The following is a 26,059-nucleotide window of genomic DNA, read 5'->3' on the forward strand; positions in this document are numbered from 1 at the left end:
CCTGCCGGTCAAGCCATACAGTGAACAACCAGAAGTAATAAAAGACGGTGTAGAAAAGAGATTAGCCTCGGTCCGTGCCCGGTCAGTCATTATGTGAAGATGGACGCATAACCATTAAATTGATGGGTCGTCAGTCGGCTCTCTTCACTGACGCCGTCTTTTGCTGCGGTGCTTTACCACGTGGAACAACTCAGTCTCTGCGTCGGACATTCAGAAAGTCATCGACCCCTTTCGACGCTTAGCCTCAAGTCCCCACCAAATCACCACCATTCATTAACCAACAAGCGTGTGGAATGGAAACCCCTCCGCGTCTGGGTAAAAACAAACACCCACATGGCGCAACCACAACAACCAAACTAATCCTCAACATCAAAAGCCGTATGCTCCACGAAGATGCTTCCACTCCAATCTCGACGAAACGCACCCACGATCGGTGTCCAGACCATAATATGAATAATTACAAGCATGTATTGCCTTTTTGATGAAATATTTAATTACCCGCCCGCAATTGGGGATCCAGAAGGAGCATTACGCTTGGGACCAACAGAGGCTCGGTAGCATTTGCATTATAATAAAAACACATAAAAACCACAGATTGCTCAATGAAACGAAAGGAAAAAAGGAATAATAGGCCACCTTAAACAATTTAACGGCCAGCTAGGTGTTTTGTGTACACGAAATACCGTGTACAAATGAAATATATACCACAGAGACTATTTTTAGGGCGTAGAAAAAAAAAAGCGAGAGTGAAAAGTTGATATTTTGATTAATGTTTGTTTTTATTTCAGTCGTTTCATGGAAATGTGTAAGTTTGAGAAAAGGCCATCACATGTTACAAGTTGTTTCTCCATAAACAGGTTATTATTCAACAGATTGCAATCTGATAAAACCAAACTGAATCAAAGTTTGAAAATAAAAACACTGTTTATAGATCGAATTTTAATCCAATCTTAATTTAATACAGGTATATTATTATTATTTATCTATTCTGAATAAGGCCAGAGAGTGACCTGTGAGGACATAAAAGATTTTCTCCATTCCGCTCCATTTCTCCATTCTCCAGCTTCGCAGTCCACACCGCACCGATCGCACCTCGCTTGAGTCCGTCGGATCTAGCTATCTAGAACTAATTTCACTGAGTTTTTATCTGTCATTCTGGCTATGTCTCCGGCCTACCTCAGTCGTCCGAATTTTTCGATACGAAAGATGAATGGTTGTAAAAGCTGCTGCAACAATTCATGGTTCATTCGCCTCCTCCACGTATCATATTTCATCTGCACTCTACCATAGATGGTCCACAGCATTTTTTTAAATACCCCAAGTGTGAGTCGATTATCCACGTTAACTGTCCGAGGCTCGTGTCCGTGGGGGAACACCTGTCTGATGAGCGTTTTGGGGAAGGTCAATTTGAAAGGACTGCGAAGGACTTCAAAGCGATACAAACCCGTGATGGGTATCTAAAGTTGTCTTTTCTTGTTCGTTTTCCTGTTATTAACCTCGTTTCGACGTTTGGGTTCTTCTTTTCAGCTTTCTCCAGCTTTTGCCTTCCTGCCATAATATCAATATCAATATAATCGTGTCAATCCCTGCCCTTCAAAGTGAAGTTTGATAGACCAATCCATATCCAACTTCAATCTGATCATATTTGGAACTAAATCAAATACAATACAATTTCAGTTCATTCCGTTCTAGAAGTTCATAATACTATAAATCTATTACTACTTGAAATCTAAAACAAACTAAACATAAGTAATACGAATCCAAATATAATGCTAAATATTCTAATCTAATTTAATTTCAATCCAATTCCATGCTGCAATTACGTCCAATATTTGGTAAAAAGTAATATTTAATTTTTGTTTGTTTACATCTCCACTGGTACATATCTCATTATGGTATACAAAAATGTGTCTGTTTTGTGTCCAGCAAAAAAAAATAAACAAACATGATTCAACGCCTAAAAGCTATGACGATGTTCAACCACATACAAACACCATGTGGCGATGAATGGTGCTTCTGTTTCGGTTTGATAAACTTCATGCCATATCGCAACCGAACATCTGTCGCCAAAATGCTGCAACCACAACGCGTCAACTACCGTTCAGAGTGTGCGTCGTCAGTTTGCCAACTGGAGGAACCATGCTGCATTTATCTTGCGTGTGCTTGCATTTGGCACGTGCCGCAGGGCCCACAGATGACTCAGCAGCATCGATCTAATAATAACAAGACTCGTGTCTGTCTTGTTTGCAACTTTAAAAGCGAAATTATACACCTTATTAAGATACGGTCCAACGAAAGTAAAATGCTACTGCTGCTGTGGATGTTTAGCGACTATGAAGTTTCGTCTCGCTCATCGACCCATAGTTGCATCGCTCGGTTGCAAGTTGCAACATTATCGTGATGCGAGCGTCTGCTTTTCGTACGGGCTACTCCTCCGCATCGTGTAGAGTATCAGCGCACCACCATAACAATGCATAGTCATCTGGCAGAGTGCTCACAGCGGGAGTGTGGTTAAAATATTTGACTTTCGACATGATGTTAATGGATGGAAAGGTGAGCAAAATGTATAATTTAAAATGTTGCGGAAAGTAGCCATGCAAAAATTAATATAGATTTAATCCGTTGGTAAGAGAAATTTATGTCAATTTGGGAAACCAAACAGCGTGTAACATAAATTAGTTACTTTTCGTTAGTCAGCGTATTTTTAATCGACGCTCAATGTACAATAGACTGATAAGACTGATAATAACGTTTTTGCCTCCTTACAATTTGTGGAATTTGAATATCAAATTTATCCCATTCATTGGCATTAGAAAACTACAATTGTTAGACATTGCTTTTCAATATACGACACTTATAAGAACACTATATAAAACGTGCGCCGGCGCATAATCCGTTCGGATTTTTTTTCCTATTTTCACGCCATTAGTCGAAGTTCAACACCACCGGTTGGTAAAGCGAAACTTCTCGCCACCACAGCTTCAAGAAAAATAAAATAGGAAGAAACCAGATGCCAGCTGAGCATTATTTCCTCCTAATGGATGTAGGAAACGAACTATGTGAAGTAATTTATCTAAAACTATGATTTCGCCCACCTTGTTCAACAATCGAGACTAGTCGGTATCTTTCATCAGCTAATTTTCAAATTCTATATCTGAGGTGCGAATGAATTTTCGTTGATGCTTTCATATTATGTCACTTCTGATTTTCTTCAGATGGTAGTTGAGTTTTCCGTATTCGTAATTGTGCATCACACATAATATGCCAGAAACAGCTTTCAGCTGGCTTGTGATTTCTGCGTCAATCTTGAAATTATCACAAACAGCAAACCAAAGGCTAGTTTCTTGGAAACATACGGTCATCATGGGCAGAAGAACAGGACCTGGACGGCGAAGATCTGGATCTAGCTAACGGTATCAGCCTTCACTCTTCCACCGGAATCAACCACCAGAGTATAAGAACCAGACCAGCATAAGTTGTGACTGTGGACGAACGAAGTCAACAATTGCAAACGGTAGAACAAGTATCTTATGTCATCATCCGTCGTAGCCTTCCATAATTATCTTCGCAGTTCCATCGGTACGTGTACTTGAGCTTGCGATCAAAACAACACGCCAGCGGAGGAAATGTTGGCATCATCGCATCGCATAAAGCCGCGCGATGATCACATTTTACCCCTTCTTCTTTTCCGTCTCGGAGTGCCCATCTCGCGGCGAAGCCTTTATTAGGTTAAATTGGTACGAAGCATGTGAGCGAGCATGAATCAGATTGTATCATTGACATTGTCACTTGGGTCGAGAGCAATTGAGTGCTCATCATTTCGCTCAGAAAGGCCATGCGATGGTATAGGATCAAATTCACACTATGGAACGAGTCTACTGGATGGATATAGATAATATTATGCTGGGGCCATGCAATAGTAACGTGATTTTTTTCTCCACACTTTAAAAAAACGAAAGACACATCACCTGCCATGCTTACCCTCGATACTTTACACATTCGTATCACAATAGCCCAGCTCAAAACAGCTGAGTAAAAACGGTAAATGTCGGAAATGTAGGCTTCGTTGCCGAGCGGATAGCGACGTCAATCGGAGCATATGCTATAGAGTGTGGGTTCGATTCCCGCTCCGGTAAGGAGGAAACTTTTCGTGATCGAAAAATTATCCACTAGTCCACTGGGTGTTATGTGTCCTTGTCCGTTGTCTTATGCTAGGTGTTAAGTGTTCAGTCTGTACGACCTCTGGTCGAAGACGCAAAACAATTTTGTGTAACATTCTTTGTATAAAACGTTTAGTATCAAATCTCGCATGCAAACTGATCAGAGAATGTCATACTTGTTATACCAGCTCATTGCTTTAAGTTTGTTTATTTGGTTTCGATCAATACAACTAAACGAATCTCGTTGGCTCCTCCTAGACCAAGTATATGAATCGTGTACAGCAATATAACTTTAACCCACACAATCTTCCCGATTCCATTTAGCTTGATGACGGAAAAGGACACAAATTTGCATGGTGCTTATTCCACTCGTATCACTCATTGCTATCCCTGTTACCCTTCCACTTGAGATTATATTATGATTATCACATCCACATAGCATGAAACGTGGATTATGATTGCCTTTGGTCGCATCTTTCCTGATATGGTCCAGTTGGTTAGCGCATCAGTCTAGATGCACTAAGCGTGGAGGGTCCGGGATCAACACCCGTATTTATTTATTTATTCAGACCAAGGCCGAAGTGGCCTGTGCGGTATATAAGAGTCTTCTCCATTCGGCTCGGTCCATGGCTACACGTCGCCAACCACGCAGTCTGCGAAGGGTCCGCAAATCGTCCTCCACCTGATCGATCCACCTTGCCCGCTGTGCATCTCGCCTTCTTGTTCCCGTCGGATCGTTGACGAGAACCATTTTTACCGGATTACTGTCCGACATTCTGGCTACGTGCCCGGCCCACCGCAGTCTTCCGATTTTCGCGGTGTGAACAATGGATGGTTTTCCCAACAGCTGATGCAACTCGTGGTTCATTCGCCTCCTCCACGTACCGTCCGCCATCTGCACCCCACCATAGATGGTACGCAGCACTTTCCTTTCGAAAACTCCAAGTGCGCGTTGGTCCTCCACGAGCATCGTCCAGGTCTCGTGTCCGTAGAGGACTACCGGTCTAATAAGCGTTTTGTAGATTGTCAGTTTGGTACGGCGGCGAACTCTATTCGATCGGAGCGTCTTGCGGAGTCCAAAGTATATACGATTTCCAGCCACTATACGTCTCCGAATTTCTCTGCTGGTATCATTTTCGGCAGTCACCAGTGAGCCCAAGTACACAAATTCTTCTACCACCTCGATTTCGTCACCACCGATGCCAACTCGCGGTGGGTGGCTCACATTATCTTCTCTTGAACCTCTTCCTATCATGTACTTCGTCTTCGACGTGTTGATGACTAGTCCGATTCGCTTAGCTTCCCTCTTCAGTCTGATGTAGGCTTCCTCCATCTTCTCAAAGTTACGTCCCATAATATCTATGTCGTCGGCGAAGCCAAATAGCTGGACGGACTTATTGAAAATTGTACCACTCGTGTTAATCCCTGCTCTTCGTATTACCCCTTCCAAAGCGATGTTGAATAGCAGACACGAAAGACCATCACCTTGCCGTAACCCTCTGCGGGTTTCGAAGGGACTCGAGAATGCCCCTGAAACTCGAACTACGCACATCACCCGATCCATCGTCGCTTTGATCAACCGTGTCAGTTTATCCGGAAAACCGTGTTGGTGCATTAGCTGCCATAGCTGGTCCCGATCAATTGTATCATATGCGGCTTTGAAGTCGATGAATAGATGATGTGTGGGCACGTTGTATTCGCGGCACTTCTGCAGTACTTGGCGAATGGCGAGCACCTGGTCCGTGGTGGAGCGTTCGCCCATAAGACCCGCCTGGTACTGCCCCACGAACTCCCTTGCCATTGGTGCTAGCCGACGGCATAGAATTTGGGAGAGTACCTTGTAGGCGGCGTTCAGCAATGTGATTGCGCGGTAGTTGCTACAATCCAGCTTATCGCCCTTTTTGTAGATGGGACACACGACACCTTCCATCCACTCCTGCGGCAAAACTTCCTCCAGTGCAGCGCTCTAGCAAGTGCCTCAGGACCATGTTTAAATAGCTCTCCTGGTAGTTGGTCAACCCCAGGGGCTTTGTTGTTCTTCAGCCGGCCAATCTCCTCCTGGATTTCCTGGAGATCCGGAGCCGGTAGAATTATGTCCTGCGCGCGTGATGGACCCACTATACCGCCATCTTCGTCCGCCACATCGCCATTCAGGTGCTCTTCGTAGTGCTGCCGCCACCTTTGGATCACCTCACGCTCGTTCGTAAGAAGGTTCCCCCTGTGGCACGTGGCCCTTACGTGAACGGTTCAACTTCTCATAGAACTTTCGTGTGTTATTAGCGCGGTACAGTTGCTCCGTCTCTTCACGGTCTCGATCTTCCTGCTGACGCTTTTTCCTCCGGAAAATCGAGTTTTGTCTGTTCCGCGCCTGTTTATATCGGGCCTCGTTCGCCCTCGTGCGGTGTTGACGCACTCTCGCCCATGATGCATCTTTCTCTTCTACTAACTGCTCACATTCGCCGTTATACCCCTCGTTTCTCTGATCCGGGGGCACCGTGCCAAGTGCAGCGGTTGCGGTGCTACCAATGGCGGATCGAATATCTCTCCCAGCCATCTTCAAGAGACGCTGCGCCTAGCTGCTCTTCCGTTGGGAGTGCCACTTCCAGCTGCTGCGCGTATTCTTGGGCTAGTCTAGCGTCTTGTAGCCGCCCAATGTTAAGCCGCGGCGTCCGACTTCGACGCGTGTTGTACACCGTCGAGAGTTTTAAGCGCAGGCATACTGCAACGAGGTAGTGGTCGGATTCAATATTCGCACTGCGGTAAGTGCGGACGTTCGTGATGTCGGAGAAGAATTTACCGTCGATTAGAACGTGGTCAATTTGGTTTTCCGTTTCTTGGTTAGGTGATCTCCATGTGGCCTTGTGGATATTTTTGCGGGGAAAGAAGGTGCTTCGGACTACCATTCCGCGGGAGGCTGCGAAGTTTATGCATCGTTGGCCGTTGTCATTCGATACGGTGTGCGGACTATCCGGTCCGATGACCGGTCTATACATTTCCTCCCTTCCTACCTGCGCGTTCATGTCACCGATGACGATTTTGACGTCCCGCAGTGGTCATCCATCGTATGTCTGCTCCAGCTGTGCGTAGAACGCTTCTTTCTCGTCGTCGGGTCTCCCTTCGTGTGGGCATTGCACGTTGATGATGCTATAGTTGAAGAAACGGCCTTTAATCCTCATCTTGCACATCCTTGCGTTGATTGCCTGCCACCCAATCACGCGTTGGCGCATCGTACCCAGCACTATGAAGCCGGTTCCCAGCTCGTTGGTGGTGCCACAGCTTTGGTAGAAGGTAGCCGCCCGATGCCCGCTTTTCCACACTTTCTGTCCTGTCCAGCAAATCTCCTGCAGCGCCACGACGTCGAAGTTGCGGGGATGTAATTCATCGTAGATCATCCTGTCTTTGCCCTATTTTTTGTAAGGTTGCTGAGGTTGTTGAAGTAAACGGCTTTTCACTCCTCTATGGGGGAGTGTTAAATTAGATTCAATGTAGACACAAACACATAACCAGTTCTTATTTTCTCGTGACCGGAGACCTAATGCAAGGGCCTTCCGTTTACTGTGCATATGTCGCAAATTAATGCGAGTTGTTAATGGTTGGGAGTATATTTGATGATTTGAACAAGTTTTTCGACGATGTATTTTGGTGAAAATTTTCACGGTTTAGATGTCTCCTAGTACCAAACACTATTGCATCACGATCGCTATTTGAAATATGACTAATACTGATCATCTCGTCATAATCAGAATGCATTCGATTGATTTTAATATTGTTGATTCAAACCTTCTGAAGTAATGCGAAACATGAACATTTTTGTCAATGTTGTACATGAGGATCTGACATTCCATGCAAGTAAAAGACTTTTCAATAGCTTTTTTTGTACTACTTAAGAATGTGGAGGGATCTCTGTAAGTGCCGTGATGAGAAGTGCCAGGTATTGGGAGGTGTCCGGCGCTGAGGGATCTTCCCCTATGCAAAGTTTTCTATATCATAGATTCTTGAAACAGATTGAATTGATGATTTGAGCATCAATACAGCAAAACTCCAAGTGTCCGGAATTCGAAGCAAAACTGTCCGGTATTTGAATATTTCACAAAATTACAGCAAACTTGATAAGTTAATCTTGATAGAGCGTTTGAATTCCGTTTGAAACATTGAACTAAAATTAGAGCAATGCTTTGCTTATGTGTCCGGATTTCGAATCAAAACGGTAAATCCATGGAGATTCAAAACAATTTCCGTTGGATGTTTTAAAGACTTTTTCTGGGAAATTCCAAAGATGTTTCTGTACAATTATCAAAGATTTTTCCATGGAATCTCCAACGAATTTCAAGTTGAAATACCGAATTGTCGAAGATTTTGTAGAAAACTTATCCTTAACCGATTTGCTCGCAAGTTGATTTATCCTTAACCGATTTGCTCGCAACAAGTTGCATTCGTCGTGGAAACCATGTCCCATTGATTCCTATTGAAAATTGTCGGATTGGACAACGGGATCAGAAGTTATGACAACAACTCATTTTTACACCAGAAACGCGTGAAAAAGTCTCTCTAATTTTTCAGGTCCTTACTCTCAACCGATTTGCTTGCGATAAAATGCATTCGACATGGAATCGTGTCCCACTGCTTCCTATCAAAAATAAGCCGGATCGAACTATGGGACCAAAAGTTATGGCCAAAACTCATTTTTTCACGCCAGAAACGCGTAGAAATCTCGCCCATTTTCAACCACAATCCTCTAACCGACTTGCTCGCAACTATATTCATTCTACATGGAATCCTCTCCCATTATATCCTTTTGTAAATTAGCCGGATCGGACTATGAGATCAGAAATTATGGCCAAAATTATTTTTTTCACGCCATATCGCCCATTTTCAGGCACTTAACCTTAACGGATTTACTCGCAACAAGTTGAATTCTACATGGATTCCTGTCCCATTGTTTCCTGTTGAAAATAATCCGGATCGGACTATAAAGTTATATTCAAAATATTAATTTCAAACGTGTATAATAAAGTGAACTTTCCCTTACTCGATATTGAAGAGACCATCGAGTTAGGTAGGTATAGAGATACAGAAAACCATTTTTTGCCAAAATATCAATCACTTTTCATAACATGTAGAAATATGGTTTAGGGTCATTTGACAGAATTCTATTTGAACGAAAGGGTCGTTTGGTCGAATAGTAAAAAAATGGGTTTCCTTATTAAGTAAAATGAGAAGTGAGATGTTCAAAGTGAATAGTGAAAAGCGAGAAATGAGATGTTTAAAGTGAGTACAGAGAAGTGAGATGTGTTCAGTAATAAGTGAGAAGTGGGGATGAGAAATGAGAAGTGACAAGTTAATAATGAGAAGTGAGATGTGCTAGTTGTGAAGTGAGAAGTTGGAAGTGAATAGTGAGGAAACAAAAGGAAGTGATGCGTAATGTGCTATGTTCAGAAGTGATAAGTAAATAGTGAGATATAAGACAGAAGAAAGAAGACAGAATAAGCAGGAAGAAAGAAGAAAAAGAATGCAAGAGTGAGAATAAGGAAGATGGACAAAAGAGAAAGCATAAGGAATAAGAAGAAATGAAGAAGAAAGGCCGAATAATGAAGTAAGAAGGAAAGAAGAAAAATTATGAAGGAATAAAAGAAGAGAAAGGATGAAACAAATAAGAGGGAATAAGGTAGAAAAACAAAAGAAAAAAGGAAAAAAAGGAGACGGAAGTTGGAAGGAATAAATATTAGGTTCAATTTTTGATTCTATCACAAACGCCTGAATGACACTCGCTTGAATGACAAACGCCCGAATTCCATTCTTGAATAGACCAAACGCCCGAAAAGACCAAACGCCCAAAAAGACCATTCTTGAATGGACCACTCGCCCGAATGGACCGTTCGCCCGAATAGGTCATATATACCTCCAGATTCTATACCAACATGTTATTTTTTCTAATCATATTAAAAGAAAATATATGCCAATAACCTGGAATATATGAGCGTTCCTGTTTGTCTAGTTTTTCATTCTTTTCTGCTTTTTTAGATATCTTCTTAGCCTGCAGTGGTCGTAGGGTATCAGTGGTCGCATTTCTTTCTTCTAGTTGTAACTGTTTTGGAACGCTGTAAAACGTAAGACTTCCTCGTTTCAAAAGCGTATTCCACTTATTGTGCCTCCCTATTATGTTTTTGGAAGTTCGAGGAATACTGTTTAGGGTATTTTCATAGACCGACCATAGTGAAGGGGAGAAAAGTGGGTCTCTAGTGGTTTTTTTGTGCGTTGATTGGCGACCATTCACATGAGTCCACTACGTTAGGCATAAGTACGTTAGCCATGATGGACGTTACGCATTACGGACGTTAAGGATAATGTACGTTAGGCATAATGGTTGTCTGGCATAATTCTGCCTTCTTTATGTCATAGGCTGTTCTTTGGGTCATTTATGTATAACGTCCATTATGCCTAACGGGTACACCCCATTCACATAATACTTGCTTACATAGAAAAAAAATACGTTTCTTCGGGCAAGATTTTCGAACCTCCTTGAATGCCTTTGTTATATCTTAACATGAAAAAAGTGCTAAGGTAACAAACTTTTTATAGGCAAGTTGAAGTCTGTATTTTGTAATCCTTCCCGTATGCCGATTGTAATCCCAATCACTGATGTTTACTCTGGATCTAACGTATATTGAAAAAAAATGTTCCATTAATGAACAAAAGGCTGTATCATACGCTCCCGTGTTTTAGCATTAATACCAAGGGAACGAATCGACGGTATTGACCTTCGCTTACAGTTCCGTGAATTGTGAACACTTGAGCAAATTGTTGTGGAGCAGTTGAGAATGTTCCGTCAATTATCCAAATCTTGGCTTGTGCTTACAACACTGAATGATGTGTTGAAGGAAATAGCAAGATCGTCCCATCATTACCATGGATAGTCGATCGCAAGAAAGGTTCTGCGTCCAATGTTGTCATATAGCATCTGTCGATATGCACATATATATCGTCACATTCTGATGGTTATAAGGGTACATCACGTCGTCACCGGCGTTATATTATACGACGTGGCTCGTTTTTGCTTATCTTAAAAACGAATTTTGCTTGAACCACAATACTTAGGGAAGAAATCATGTCTTCAATACATTTAGAAAGAACAATGTACCGTGCAAACTCAAACTTCGGACGCTTAAGCACTTTCTGATATACAATCATCCTGTTTACTCACATTTCAAATCACACCGTTTAAATCACCATCACAATCACTAAGCATAGTATTCATCTTTGAACTACGTATTTAATATGTGCAAGATAATGCGAAGAATGACTGCAATTTATGAAAATGTCCGGCTTCTGTTTGATTCAAACCTCGGACACCGGCGGGGTTGGATTCATATTTCGGACACAAAGATTCAAACTTCGGACACCTGATTACACAGTATCGGGAAGAATAATTGAACACAATTCTCACTGCACAGCCTAGACTGTCTTTTAATCATTTCGGCGCATTGTTTTAACATGTCTTATTAGAATGTAACTATACTAAAACAAGTTAAAACTATTATGACTTCCGATCCAGCTGGACGAAACATTTCGATGAAATATTTCAGAAAATTTCCCAAACGAATTGAAGTGTCCGAAGTTTGAATGTGTCCGAAATTTGATTATCCACGGTATGAAGAAAAGAAGGGCGAATTCCTAGTTGCTCCCTTATTTTTGCAATTGGTTTAGATAAATACCCTTGCAACGTTGTTTTTCGCGACAGCTCTAATTATTAGATTTTCATTCATTTCAGGATGCTTATGGACCGGTATAGGTGACCAGCAAACATAAAACATATTTTAATATCTGATTCTCTCAACAATGCTGAGCGATTGAGATTGACTTTTTTTTCTATGTGAATGGATTGCAAGACAGTGATGAGTAGAAGTACGAGACACTGAAGACGACTACACAGTTGTGGTCGAAATACGTATCTGCAAAGCTATCGAAAATAGCTGGTGGAATTAAATGGAGAGTACATAATTCGTCTTAGACGGTTGAATACATTCCACTAAAAGAGCTTAATATATTTTTCTTATAATCAATGTTAAATGGTGCTTTACACATCAGGAAAGTTTTTTGTGGATTTTGGTCCCTGTGCATTGGGGAAAAAAAATGCGGGCCGAATTCCCGAGATGTGAAGCTACATTAAAGGATTTTATGCATACATAGTTAAAGAAATCAAGTCATTATTTGAATATTATGAAAAAGAAAATACATAACATCGTTATTTTTATAATTATTTCACACATAAACGAAACGAATATTTAGATACATGTGAGAGATGTTTACATGATATGAGATAAGTAGAAAATCAAATATACTATTTCTTTTTATTAGTCACAAAAAATCTTTTCATCAAGTAAGGTGAAGAGTTTATTCGGGCATATAGTCTATTCGGGCGAATGATCCATTCGGGCGAATGGTCTTTTCGGGCGAATGGTCCATTCGGGCGTTTGGTCTTTTCGGGCGTTTGGTCTATTCGGGCGAATGGAATTCGGGCGTTTGTCATTCGGGCGAATGGAATTCGGGCGAGTGTCATTCGGGCGTTTGTGATAGAACCCAATTTTTACCTCACTTTTCTCTTCTCATTCTTTGGCCCTCAATTCTTTATTTTCATTTCTCACTTCACTCTTCTCACTGTTCACTTCTCATGTCTCACTACTCACTTCTCACACTTGTCACTTCTCACTATTTATTTCACTTTTTGCTCATCACTTCTTACTTTTCACTTCGCACTTCTCCTTTTTTACTTTTCACTATTCACTCCTTACTTTTCATTTCACTCTCTAACTTAACACTTCTTACTTTTCACTTCTCACTTTTAATTTTTTGTTCATTCCCTATTTCTCACATATTATTTTTATGAGATGTGCGAAATGTCTCATTCCTCACTTCTCACTGCACATTGCATGTAATTCTTACTACTCACTTCTCATTACTCACTTTTCACTATTCACAGTAGGGGAACTGTACCGGTTTTGGACATGTTCCTAATTTGGTCAATTTTGCGAATAACTCCAAAAATAAAGCAATTCACGAGGGTTTCATTAGTTCCAACAAGAGATATATCTCTCATGCTTCTACGCTGCTTTTAACTGACCGATTATTTTGGAAAAATGTGTATTTTCAGGGTTGGCCAAATTAGGAACTAAGGTGGCCAAAACCGGTGCACTTCCCCTATAAGTGTTTTAAGATTTCGGCCAAATGACCCGACATCGTATATATTGAACATGTGAACTGATTCTGAGAACATCGAGTAAACGAGATGAAAATGCTTTGAAAAATTACTTCGACTTAGAGAATATCGAGTAGGGAGAGGGAGATATCTAATTACGGAGGTAACGCAGTATGCTAAATTCAAGGGACTTTAAATTTCATCGAGTAAGGAAAAATATAGAGTTACAGAACATCGAGTTACGGGGAGTTTACTGTATAAATAGCTATTTCAGCACATATACTCATCAGATTTGCTCGCAACAAGTTCGACGTTAGACGGAGCTTCTTGAATTGAGTTTAATTAGATATGAATAATGGGCCTATCCACCGGTTTTATATTGCTCGAGAAAGGCACTAACATTGCTAGGTAGATTAATCAGGGGTTCTTTTGACTTTCTCTTGTCTCTTACTTCTTTATTTCTTCTTTAATTGTTACTTTCTATGTTCCTTCTAATTACTTTCTTATTCCATCACGCTACTTTCTACTTTATTTCTTATGACCTACTTAATGCTCTTACTTGTCATGTCCTATTTCATGTTCCTCACTTATCATGCCCTACTGCATGCTTTGCTTTCCTCATACTTACTCCGGATTTCTGAAAGTGAGAAATGAGACGTCTCACGTTCCAGTAATCACAATGAAAAGTGAGGGATGAAATGTCTCCTCTCATTGTTAAAAAATGAGAATGGTAAAGTGAAAAATAAAAAATAGACACGAGTATCTCTCGATAGATACATACATACAAGAAGAAAGAAGAGACCAATGAGATTTCCACTCTTCTTATTTCTCATTTCTCACTTCGCACTTCTAACGCAGAGTAAAGGCAAGTGAAAAATAGGAAAAGCACCCAACTCTCACGTCTCGCTTCTCATTCTTTACTTCCTATTTCTTACTTAACACTATGCGAGGGAAACTCTTCCGCTGAAAGGCGTTTGACCAAACGATGTACAAACAGATCAGCCTTATTCAATTAATTATTTTAAACTAAAATCGTCTAACTACACTACAAAAATTCCGCACATTTTATTGGCAAAAATCCATTAATTTAATTCATGATTCTAATTAGTGCACACATAACCACTCTGCACGTGAAGTACAAATAGAATCTATATTCAAATAAAATGTATGTGTGGTCTCTTATATGCAGTTATTGAATTTATGTGGGTACAAATTGCATATATTTGGGTCGCCAAATTGCAAAAATTTATGTATGCGACAAATATATTCAATATAAAGAATTTTTCGGTGTAGGGGTATATGGCGGGACCATCATCACTAAGCCATCCGATCACTGATATAAATAAAGTAAAAAAAATTGTTCTTCTAATCTATAGCGATGATTTTCAATGGCTTTCCGAATATTTTGAAATTCATCTAGAGGCCAATTTCTTCTCTGCACTCGTCAACATCGGACTGGTGGGATGTAACAGAGATCGGTAGACACGATACTACGATGGCACTAGAGCTGTAGTCTTTTTACCATGTGGTTGATTTGTTCGTACCATTCGCTCAATAAAAAAATCCTAAAAAGTTGTGCAGTATGTAATAATTGTTCGCTGGAATAGCTTGTGGGACGATTGTTATTCTACGTACTGGACAGAAATTGACGGTTTTCTAAGAATGTTGAACTTCGGCTCGTTTAAAATATAGGGTTACTGATCTTGGACTTCATCTCATAGCTCCGATATTCATCCCACGAAAAACAAAGAAAAGGAATTTGATTTGTTTCTTATTTTTGTGATTTTTTCATCAGTGAGCACGCATGTTTACAAAAAGAAGCGACGAAATTGGTGTCGTATTTCTTTGTTTCGCGTTGAGATGAATGATGTTCAGTGAAATGGAAAACGGAACCGGCCGAAGCATGAGCATCAAGTATACGTCAGAATGTGCAATGTACCACACTCATCCGCAGAATCTGGAGGTTATAAAGATTCGCTACCCATAGACGCTAGAACAGCTATTGACTATGAACGAATATACGATATTCCCTCTGGGTTCCTGATGAGTTATTATCATGGCAAGTTAAAGATTAATAAGATTATTCGAGAAAAATTTCCTTCGAACCTTGACCTTAATCACTTTTTTACCGGCGTCTCCTCATATCGAGAAAGATATCTCCTCAGCGTTAGAGATCTCAAAGTGGAAAGCAAAGGTGTTACAGCGGACTTTAGAAAAGACGCTTCCATTGTCAATTTTGTTTTTCCTAGGACAGGATTGGTGGATCGACCTAAAGGAAAAACGTCTACCTATTACCTGTGGTAAGAAAATCTGGAGCTATAGAACACATGTAGGAAACGAGATCGATCGGGAAAAGAGGAAAAACACAGAAAGCAGATGCAGCAGAACATTAAAACAAACCATAACTATACATTTGGTCGAAAGGACACTACGTCGAATGGACATTTAGCCGAAAGCAGATTTTAGAAAGAAGTATCTTCGTACATTTGGTCGAATGGACATTTGGTCGAAAGCAGAATTTGAATGAATAATCTTGGTACTTTAGTGGAATGACGTTCCGTCAAATGGATATTCAAAAAGAAAGCAACTTTAGTCAATAATAGTTAAAACTAAATGATTTATAGTGGTTATTCAAAAAGTCACATAATTATTGCTCCAATATTGTCCAAAAAATGATGGGTTCATAAAAAAATAATAATAGGAAAACGGCAAATATTCGCGACAGGATATTGACTTTGGCAAACCCCTCTAATCCACAAAAAAAAACATTCAATCGAATTATGTTTCGTCATTTCAGAACGACATTAGGTCATATGTCCTGGTCGCAATTAAGTTTTCGGCCAACTATTACCGAGTTATGATTTGAAGTGAATTTTTATACTTACCCATTATTATTTTTGACCTTTCGGAAACCAGTATGACATAATTTCAATTAAATATTTGTATCAGCCTTATGGTATAAATATTGAGTAAAAGATGGAGTATACATGAAAAGAATAAGAAAACCTATGCTGTACTTGACTTTTGATTAAATGTCCATTCGACGAAATGTCATTCGACAAACTGTCCCAAAGCCCATCACGCTCCATGGAGCTAAGGACAGAGGAATCTTCTCGGATGAGCATACAATAATGTTGTCAATCAACTATAAATTAAGTTTTCGGTTCTGTTATGCTAAATAACTATATAACTATATAATAACTCAATAATAACAACTTAAAAAAAATATTTCTAAAAGTCAGATCATTTTTTTTATCTTGAATGGTTTTGAATAAGCTGAAGAAATTTCCAGTGGGCGAACGTCCTGAAAACGATAATGAAATCTTTCGGAAGATCTACACGCCAACTTTCATCTACTCGGTGATTAAGTAAAACTGTATTGCCGTCTATATCTGCTACAGAAATTTTACTCAAATTCCGTGGGAAAATATATCTAGAAAAAGCATAATCTTATTTGTTTCAAGTATGTTGCAACTTACGGTAACAATTGAGCCCAAACAATGATTTCATCCTGATGAGAAATAGATCTAAAATTTTCGGATTTTTCGGATAAGGTGACGTCATAAATGTATTTTTTTACTTTCAGATTACTGTGATAAAAACTGTTTTTTTTTTAGAAATTACTGTGAAGTTTATTTCTGGTTATACTGATGCAACCTTTTTTTGTGTCACTTATTCTTCATGGACATCTTCCGGATGGATTTCACCTGATGTATTAAATTTTAAAGTCTTTTGCTGTATGTCACGTAACATATTCATTAAAGCTCATTCCCTTGAATCACTCTTGCAGAATGTGAAGTTTTCGATGCGCAACCTTTCAAGTTGCCATAAAAGGAAACTTGTCAGCCCCGAAACAAGTCCGAAACACGTCGTTATCGTAAAAGCGGTTCATTGCATCCCAACAAAAAACCTTCACCAAATTCCACCGCGTGGCGTACTTCAGGTGTTGTCCGCCGCAATTTTGCGGTGACCCAATTGAAAAACTATCAAATTCAATTTGCCCGAACCGGAAGGAGTAAAATGGATCCCCAATTTGCATGGATGGGGCGGCCCACTTGTGGTCAACCATCCAATAATGCCATTGCCCTTGTCATTAGGGGTAAGAGCTGCGGGCAGCCACAACACAGCCCGACTTGCCCGACTAAGGAGCACACAACTGCATCCACTAGAAAGGCGACGACCGGTCTCCACTCCAGTCCTCCAGTCTGGTGCAGACCGAACACACACTTCTGCATTGAATCTCGGAAGTGACTCGACGTTCAACTTTCCGCTCGACAAAGACTTTTTCCTCCATCCAGCGAACAACCAGCGTGTAGTCTGGTGTGTGAAATAATGATGCTTGGAGCGATGCACCAGCCAGCGTCATAAAAAAAAGTATGCTGCAGAAGCTGAACTGGCTGGAGCCCTATTCAGAGTCAGCCCAGAAGCAAAAAGCAGAAAGCTCATCGTTCTATCGGGCCCGGCTGCCATTGACGTGTCTTGTTTTCTGGTTCTGGTCCGGGCACAAGGCTCCGATGTGACAGCTCTGTGTATAATCGCACAAACAAGCGCACGTCGTAAAACGACGATGGTTTGATTCTGTGGCCACGGACGGAACTTGGTTCTCTATCCATCCCGTCGTATGAGTGAGCAGGTAATTCTAAAGTAGGATGGAATTATGTATCCTGGTCTGTTTTTTATTGTCGGCCCAAAGCCCCGAAGGTAATTGATGATGTGTACTTAGTGAAACCATGCCGTGGCTGATAAAAGTAGTTTTGCGGAAGCTTGGTAATGTAGATATTTTAATCATTTCCACCGCGATCGGATTCCACTAGCTTTAAAAAGAGAAATATTTTGCTCTGAAAAATAGTTTATACCAGTGCTGTGCTGAATCATTCTAAAACGATTATGATTGCAATTTTCATTTGCGAGCTTTTCAGGCAAGTTGTCACCGGCGATAACTTCTCAAATTTGGGACTCAAACGAAAATAAGAACAGGATTATTATTCAAACTTAAACCTTAATAATACCCGCAAAATGTTACAATCCCGGTGAATCTTCTATTTGGCGTTATGGTTTCGTGATATGAAGGAAATATAATTCATCAATTAACAATAAATGCTTTCATTCAAAATACAAGTTTTAAAGATTCTTACTCGCTGGCGATGATAATTTAAAAATAAGTTCACATATGTGAGTGTTCATCAACCTCGATTTTTTGAAAATTTTATTCTTTCTAGTCCTGGTTTATACTCCTTGTAATAAAGCGCTTTTAAAGTTAAGGTACTTGTGATAAAGCATTTAACAATAGGGTTTGTACTCTTTTTGAATAAAATGTTCAAAAATGTACACTAGGCTGAAAAACGAATTAGTTAGAATAGATACAGAAGCTAGATAAAATTAAGAATAAAACATCATACTTATCCATATTTTTATAATAATCAGAACCGTACCTGAAATGAAAGAAAGAAAATATGTATTAATAGATTATCAAATAACTGCTGAAAGTTTCTCAAATATTCATTCGTGAAATAATCCATTCCATACGGGATTGTTCAGAAATTAATTTAAAAGATCGTTCAAATCTCGAAAAATGTTGTGGATTCGAGTTTTTGAAGACACAGTAAATTACATACTCTTGAAATTATTTCCAGCAACCCTGCGAAAACTCTCGAATAAAATTTCAAATCTCCTGAAGGGATTACAGGGTGCGTAACGAAAATGTGCTGCATATTTCAAGACGGATTTTTTTTAGAAAGCATGACAAGCTTCAGGGGCCCTCATTAGCCGTGCAGTAAAATGCGCAGCTACAAAGCAAGACCATGCTGAAGGTGGCTGGGTTCGATTCCCGGTTTTCGGATTGGAAAAATTATCATCATGTTAGCCTCATGATATATGAATGCAGAAATGGTAACTTGGCTTAGAAACCTCGCAGTTAATGACTGTGGAAGTGCTTAATAAAAAACTGAGCTGCGAGGCGGCAATGTCCCAGTGGGGGATGTAATCCCAATGAAGACATGACAAGCTTCAGGCATATCTGACGGCAGTGGATATTTTTGCCATAAATTTCAGATTTTGCCTATGATTGCATAAAAAGATTCAGATATTACTGCAAATTGCTTGTTATTTATAACTGATGTAAATTTGCTAAATTTTTCAATTACTGCAAACATTCGTCACGCACCCTGTATAGTGAAGGTCAAGGTGAATTCCTGAAGAAAAACTCAGATTAATCCACCTAGCGTTGGTGGTGCCTTTCTCGCATTTAGTTAAGACACCAACCTTATATGGGGTTTATATGGTCCGATGTACCATTTTCTTCATAACTTTGAAACGCAATGACCGATCGTTATAAAATTCAATAGTGATCAACTAGGCTTTGTCCCCTGTCGAATAAAACTTGTTGCGAGAAAACCGGATTATGATTACTATATGAAAAGTTGTCTAATGTTTTTCGTAGCTGCACACACATACACACACATACACACATACATACACACGGACAAACAGACATTTGCTCAGCTCGTCGTGCTGAGTCGATTGGTATATAACACTATACGTCTCAGAGGCTTCTATAAAAATTCGTTTTCGGAGTGAAATGATAGCCTTTCGGTACTACATACTTAGTTGTTCGAGAAAGGCAAAAAAAGATAAACTAGAGAAACTATTGACAGAATTTAATATGGAACGTAAGACGTTGACGATGAAATGTCATTTTCATGGATCCTGAGAGACTTTCCCTGCACTCTAAGCTTGATCTACTCAAAATTGAGTCGAATTCCACTAATTTTCATTAAAATTGTCAAATTGTAAAAAGTAAAATAAACTAAATTGGGATCTGTTTTCCGTAAAATGCACTCCGAAAGAGAAGTAAACCTGTTTCTCACCAGGCGTAACTTTCATGAAATGCTCACTCAAAATAGAATCTAAATTCTATTCAAATTCGATCTAATCCGCAGCTAAATATATGAATAAATACGAAACAACAGATAAAAAAATTGTGCCTAATGCATCCGCGCATGAACATAATTTAAGAAAAAGAAAGCTTCGTCTGTGTCACTTCCCAATCCCGAGAAAAAAAATGTGCAACAATCAACAACATTCCTCGAAAATTTCCAACAACTCAACAATGGAGTTTCGTTTTCTATGTGCACCGACGACGGACGGCGACGATACCGTATTTCGTTCCTATTACCCGTGTATCGCAACCGCGTCGTTGCAGCCGGCCGCGCCTTTCGAGTTGATTAATATAATGCTTTGTAAACAATATTCTCGTAAGAAGCCGCAGCGCTTTCTTTATCTTCTTTATTTTTTTTCAACTTCCAACACGTGGCAGTGATATTCGAGATTGGTGTTTTTTTTTCGTTTGCTTGTTCGTTCGTGCATTAAAAAAGTAGCGTGACTTCTTCATTCCGTAATGTCTTGATTTCGTTTAGAGAGATGTTCCTGTCATCGTTGTGGTTTATATGACATAAAATACATTGCGTAGGGTAGAGGTGGATTAAATTCTCAAGTGTGATAAGAAACAATTTGAAATATTTTGTGACGGTCTCGAATCTGGAAATTTTCATTTTACACCCTGTATCCGATTCTTCCCCTTAGACGTAGTATATGTCAAAAATTAAGAGAATACATACCTATACATATTAAAATAACATCTATTTTGATAAATAACATGCTTACCGATTTGGCAAATGTTCTTAAATTTATTTTTGCACGGCTCACTCACAGCTTCACTTTGTGATATATTAAAAAAAATAATACGTCTACAATTTTATAGTATTTTTTCACCCTCACTTCCCACAAGCGATTTCGTTTGTTTTTAACGTTCCCTAAAGACTTTGTTTGTGACATAATTAGCATGAATGACGTGTCGTCGCCGTTGCATCGAGCAGAATTGCTTTTTACGACCGGATTGCGTTTATTCTTCAATGCATTTAATCAGGATGAAACTGAAATGTCGAGTGACTTGATTTGAATGCAGATGAGCTCCGAATGAGGTTTCTGCCTGTTCCAGCACAAACCTGGAATAAGGCTAAAGCTTTGTATTATTTCTTGGTGTTTTTTTTTCATGATTTAAAGGGGTATTTAATCGAACATTTAGCAGCAACGAGAATTATTTCATTGGAAGTAATGTACAAAATGATAATCTGATGAACCGAATGCAAATCAATTTGTCCAATTTTCTAATGAATCCCGCTTTTCTTCGACGTTTTTAACAGTGTAGCACAATATTCCATTTCATTGCTGCTAAATGTTCGACTCGTATGCAAATTTCTTTCACTGGACCACGCTATCTCTGCATCCCGTCGACACTTGGTTCATTGTTTGCAAATTGCCTCCGTTCAGCATAGCAAACACGCACTCGTACATTGTGCGATCGAGTGGAGAAGCGGAGGAAACTCACTTCCTCCGACCGGTCTCGGACGGTGGTGGTGTGGCGCTCAGCGATCGCGACTCGCGATGACGAACGGCGTTCCCCTCGCGCCAGCAGAGTGGTGGATTGTTGTTGAATGTCGGTCAAACAATTGGCCGGGGCGGGCGCGCTCTGATTGATGCTTTTTTGCGCGAGATTGAGTGTTTGCACCGTTCCTTGCGTTTCATTATACGACGACATGCACACGGGAGAGTAGGAATCCACTCTATTGTGATGTGGTGCTAGTGTGACGACCCCAACTACTTAAATTCCTTTAGGGGAATTCGTCACAATCTTTTATGCGGAGTCAGTTTACCTTGGCACCGACCCACGCTAGAGAAGAGTTTTGCGCCCAGCAACAGGGTTTTGTTATTTAAGTCTGCTTACTTTTGCTTTATAAGCAAAATACAGCACTTGGCAAGGTTCTAAATGAACCGTTATGTGTGAGAGTCATTAAGTAAAGAGAGAGAGAAAATTGTCAACATAAAGTAGGTTAGCTGTAAGTTAAATGTAAGTTAATAAAGAGTCTTATTTGTACCACCGAACTGAGTGGTGTTTTAATTTTATTCGAAAATCCAGTGCTGCAGTTGCGGCCCACCGGCGGAAATCGTCGCCCCGTCGGTAGAGGTCTGTTCATTGTGGTGACAGCGGAAAGCGCTTCGTGTGAAGCGCCGGTACGCCAGAAAAAATCTGCGGTGCGAAAATAATGACTTATATGGATTTAAGTGAGTTTCGAGTTTGGTGAACATTAGTGACAAAGAATGTGGTGTCCTGCATGATCGGGTTTCCAATGAAAACCCCAAGGATAACATTTCACAAAGAGAACATTTGAAGTGAGCAAACAAGAAGCAACGAAGCGCGAAGAGCCTTTATGCTGTGCAAAGCTTGAGTGTAAAATTGGATCATCAATTAATTGCGACGAAAACAGCTGAGTGTAATTGTTTTGAAATGGCGATAAGCGAAAAGTGGCGCTTGCGAAACGACCACGGGCATTTGTTTCTACGACAAAAAATTGAGTTTTCATCAGATCCTGATTTACAATGAACTACAGCTAAGTGGATTTTAATATGCAAAGGTGAAGAAGCCGGGAATTGTCCTACGTTCCGGATATCACACCCAACAAATGTGAATGGTGATGTAGATCTCTGGTCGAGTTACTGATTCGCTTGCGTAGTACGCACGGAAGAAACGAGTGCTTTTGCGACAAAAAGATGGTTCAACTGTGCACTCTTTGGTTGAGGGTCTGCGGCCACGAGGAAACGTCTAGCTACCGACGGAGAAGAAAGGTTCCAGCACGCAACGTAAGCCTGGTGAATGCTCCGATCTCTGTTGGATGTGGTTTCTGGTAGTTTCAACTTCGATAGGATTTGCGGAGAAAGTGATTTAAATATATATGATAAGTATGCCTTTTGTCTTCTTTTATCTTCTAAGTGTAGTGCGATACTTTCATTAGTTGAACGCGAGTATTTTCTTATAAGTTTCAGAGAAAAATATGCATTTGGTTTACAACTGGACGTCTTATAATAAGTTTTTGTATTAATAATTTAACTGCGGATTTTGTTTCGTTTGCGCGTATTTTTTGACGCTTATTATTATTATCTACTAGTGAAACATCTTTTTAAATTCAACAACAAAAGTTGTGTGTAAAAGTGAATCTTTTTATGCGTTCAAGTGATATTGCAAAGAAACAGAAGCACGTTGAGTCCAACATTTAGCATATAAGAATAAGTGTTTTTAATCGAGAAAATTTATTTTGAAAGTAAAAAGCAGCGGAATTACGCGATACAAATGTACAGAAAAATCATTCGAGTGTATGTGACGTCGAGCACGTTGCTTATTGAGTTTTATTATTAATTAACAGAATTTAATCAGATTATTGCCCCAAACGAACACACATTGAAGAACTCAAACAGTAAAAGACTAAACAGTTTAAAACATTCAGCGTATAATTCGTAGCATGTAGAACGATTCAAAAAAAAAAAATTATTGTTATATTATTGTTGAACACATTATTGAAAAATTAAAATTATGAAATTATTCAAAACAAAAAAAACTGTGAACAATTTTCTCTCTCTTAAAAAAATGGATCTTGACTAATTGTATTTTGAAATTTCAGTCTCTCTCAAGCCTTTTTGTTTTTAATAACGGACTATTTTGAGCCTTGGTTTTCACTATAACGTTTTCAAAGAAGGAATCTTTTGCTAATTTTTTCTTCTTTCAAAGGAGGAACAGGGAATCGGCAGGTATTCCGTCAGGCTATTGCGCTTCGGCTTCGTTTCGGCTAAAGCCGCAATTACTACTATAATGCAATGCATTCTAATGACCATAAATAGATATGAATTGATGGAAACATTGGAATCTATCCTCCTAAAGCGCTAGTTTGGTGGACAATCTTTTTTTATATGACGGCTAGCTTGGTTTTTTAATCAAAACCATTACTTTAGCTGTCTTTTAAATTGGGAAAGAGAAATGGACTCTCACATTCCATCATCAGAAAGGGAAATGGACCCTCATATTCCACCACGAGCTGATTGGGAAGGGGGTGATGCGATGACTCTGCTTGGCCTTTGACCGAAAAGGGAGCCATCACATTTTTAATTTTTGGATAAATGTTCGAAAGTCATATAATATGGTAGAGTTGCAGTATTTTTCATGTGCCATTTTTGAAAACAACAACATGGTACATTTTTCTAAAAGTGGGTTTTATATACAACATATGAAAATGTTCATATTGGCACATTAGTTTGCCAAATTTTAATAAGGGAAAATAATGAAGGAGGATATAATCCTATAGAAAGATTTATTATTTGAAGAAATAATACTATATTACAGGAGAAGAGTCATGCCTCCTATAGAAAGAAATTAAAAGAGATATTACAGGAGAAGAGTCATGCCTCCTATAGAAAGAAATAAAAAGAGATATTACAGGAGAAGAATTATGCCTCCTTAAAAAGGATATTATGGGAGAGGAAAACACCCTCCAGAAAATTAAACAAATTAAACATTTATAGAATTTTGTATGGATCTGGATACTTAAAGTTATCCAAAAAGGGAAAAATATTGCAAGTTCTACCAAGTTGCTATAAAGTTTAGAACTCAACCCGCTACTTTCAATTGAAAGTGATCTTTTCAAGTACACTTTCAACTCATTGGGTAGGGGGTAATGTGACAACCCCAACTACTTAAGGGAATTCGTCACAATCTTTTATGCGGAGTCAGTTTACCTTGGCACCGACCCACGCTAGAAAAGAGTTTTGCGCCCAGCAACAGGGTTTTGTTATTTAAGTCTGCTTACTTTTGCTTTATAAGCAAAATACAGCACTTGGCAAGGTTCTAAATGAACCGTTATGTGTGAGAGAGTCATTAAGTAAAGAGAGAGAGAAAATTGTCAACATAAAGTAGGTTAGCTGTAAGTTAAATGTAAGTTAATAAAGAGTCTTATTTGTACCACCGAACTGAGTGGTGTTTTAATTTTATTCGAAAATCCAGTGCCGCCATATTACCGGCGGGAATCGTCGCCCCGTCGGTAGAGGTCTGTTCACTAGAAGACAAGAGGAGCCACCATGCTTCCTCCACCATCGCATCAAAAGAACGATGCTCGGCTAGAAGTAGATAGTTCGTGCTGGTGAAACGTCTGCATTTGATGGATGGGACTCAATCAATTTTTGCTTCAAAGTTGGATGCCTCAAATGGGGTAGATACCTGGTATGGAGGGCTCTGTGGGGGTATGGTGTTTAAAACAAACTACATAGCTCTCTTTGTGTTGCAATTCAAGCTGTGTTATTTGCCTATGGGTATGGAATTTTATTCGCGTGACGGAAGTAACACCGAAGCTTTAAAGCCTTGAACTTTTGGAACAGTTATTAAACTATGAAGGTGAAGATAAGTAGTTTAGCAGTGAAAATGTTACTGATGAGGCATGGAATTATGAATAGGCTTCACCAATTGAATCATTGAAGCTTAACTTAGGAGAACTCTGTAAATGACGCATTTCGCGCCAAATCGTATTCGCAGCTAGCAGCACCCTATCAGATTTCAATGAAATTTTTTGGACATGTTGAGTTTGTCACAAAAAGTTACTTTGCATACTTACAGTGGTGTTCGGAACAATAACAGCAAAACAATAGTTTTTGTTTTGTGTTAAATATATTGGCTGTGCATATGCACAGCACATGTTTCGAAATGGACAAATTGATATGAAATTTGCGAAAATAAATCCACGTGTCTTGGAGGGACTCGAACCCTCAACCTCCTACCTCCTGGTTTTCGTACGGTCGAGTTGCCGAATAATATGCAATTAATTTAAATAGC

The 26,059-nt window shown here is 39.6% G+C and overlaps 1 protein-coding gene across 7 annotated transcripts in view; it reads right to left on the minus strand.

Moving 5' to 3' along the window:
- Window positions 1-26,059, minus strand: part of LOC134213075 (leucine-rich repeat and calponin homology domain-containing protein) — a 197,248-nt gene that overhangs the window by 141,467 nt on the left and 29,722 nt on the right. The gene's annotated exons all lie outside the window — the stretch shown is intronic.

The sequence above is a fragment of the Armigeres subalbatus genome, chromosome 2, assembly GCF_024139115.2.
Source record: "Armigeres subalbatus isolate Guangzhou_Male chromosome 2, GZ_Asu_2, whole genome shotgun sequence".
In the NCBI taxonomy this organism is placed as follows: domain Eukaryota; kingdom Metazoa; phylum Arthropoda; class Insecta; order Diptera; family Culicidae; genus Armigeres; species Armigeres subalbatus.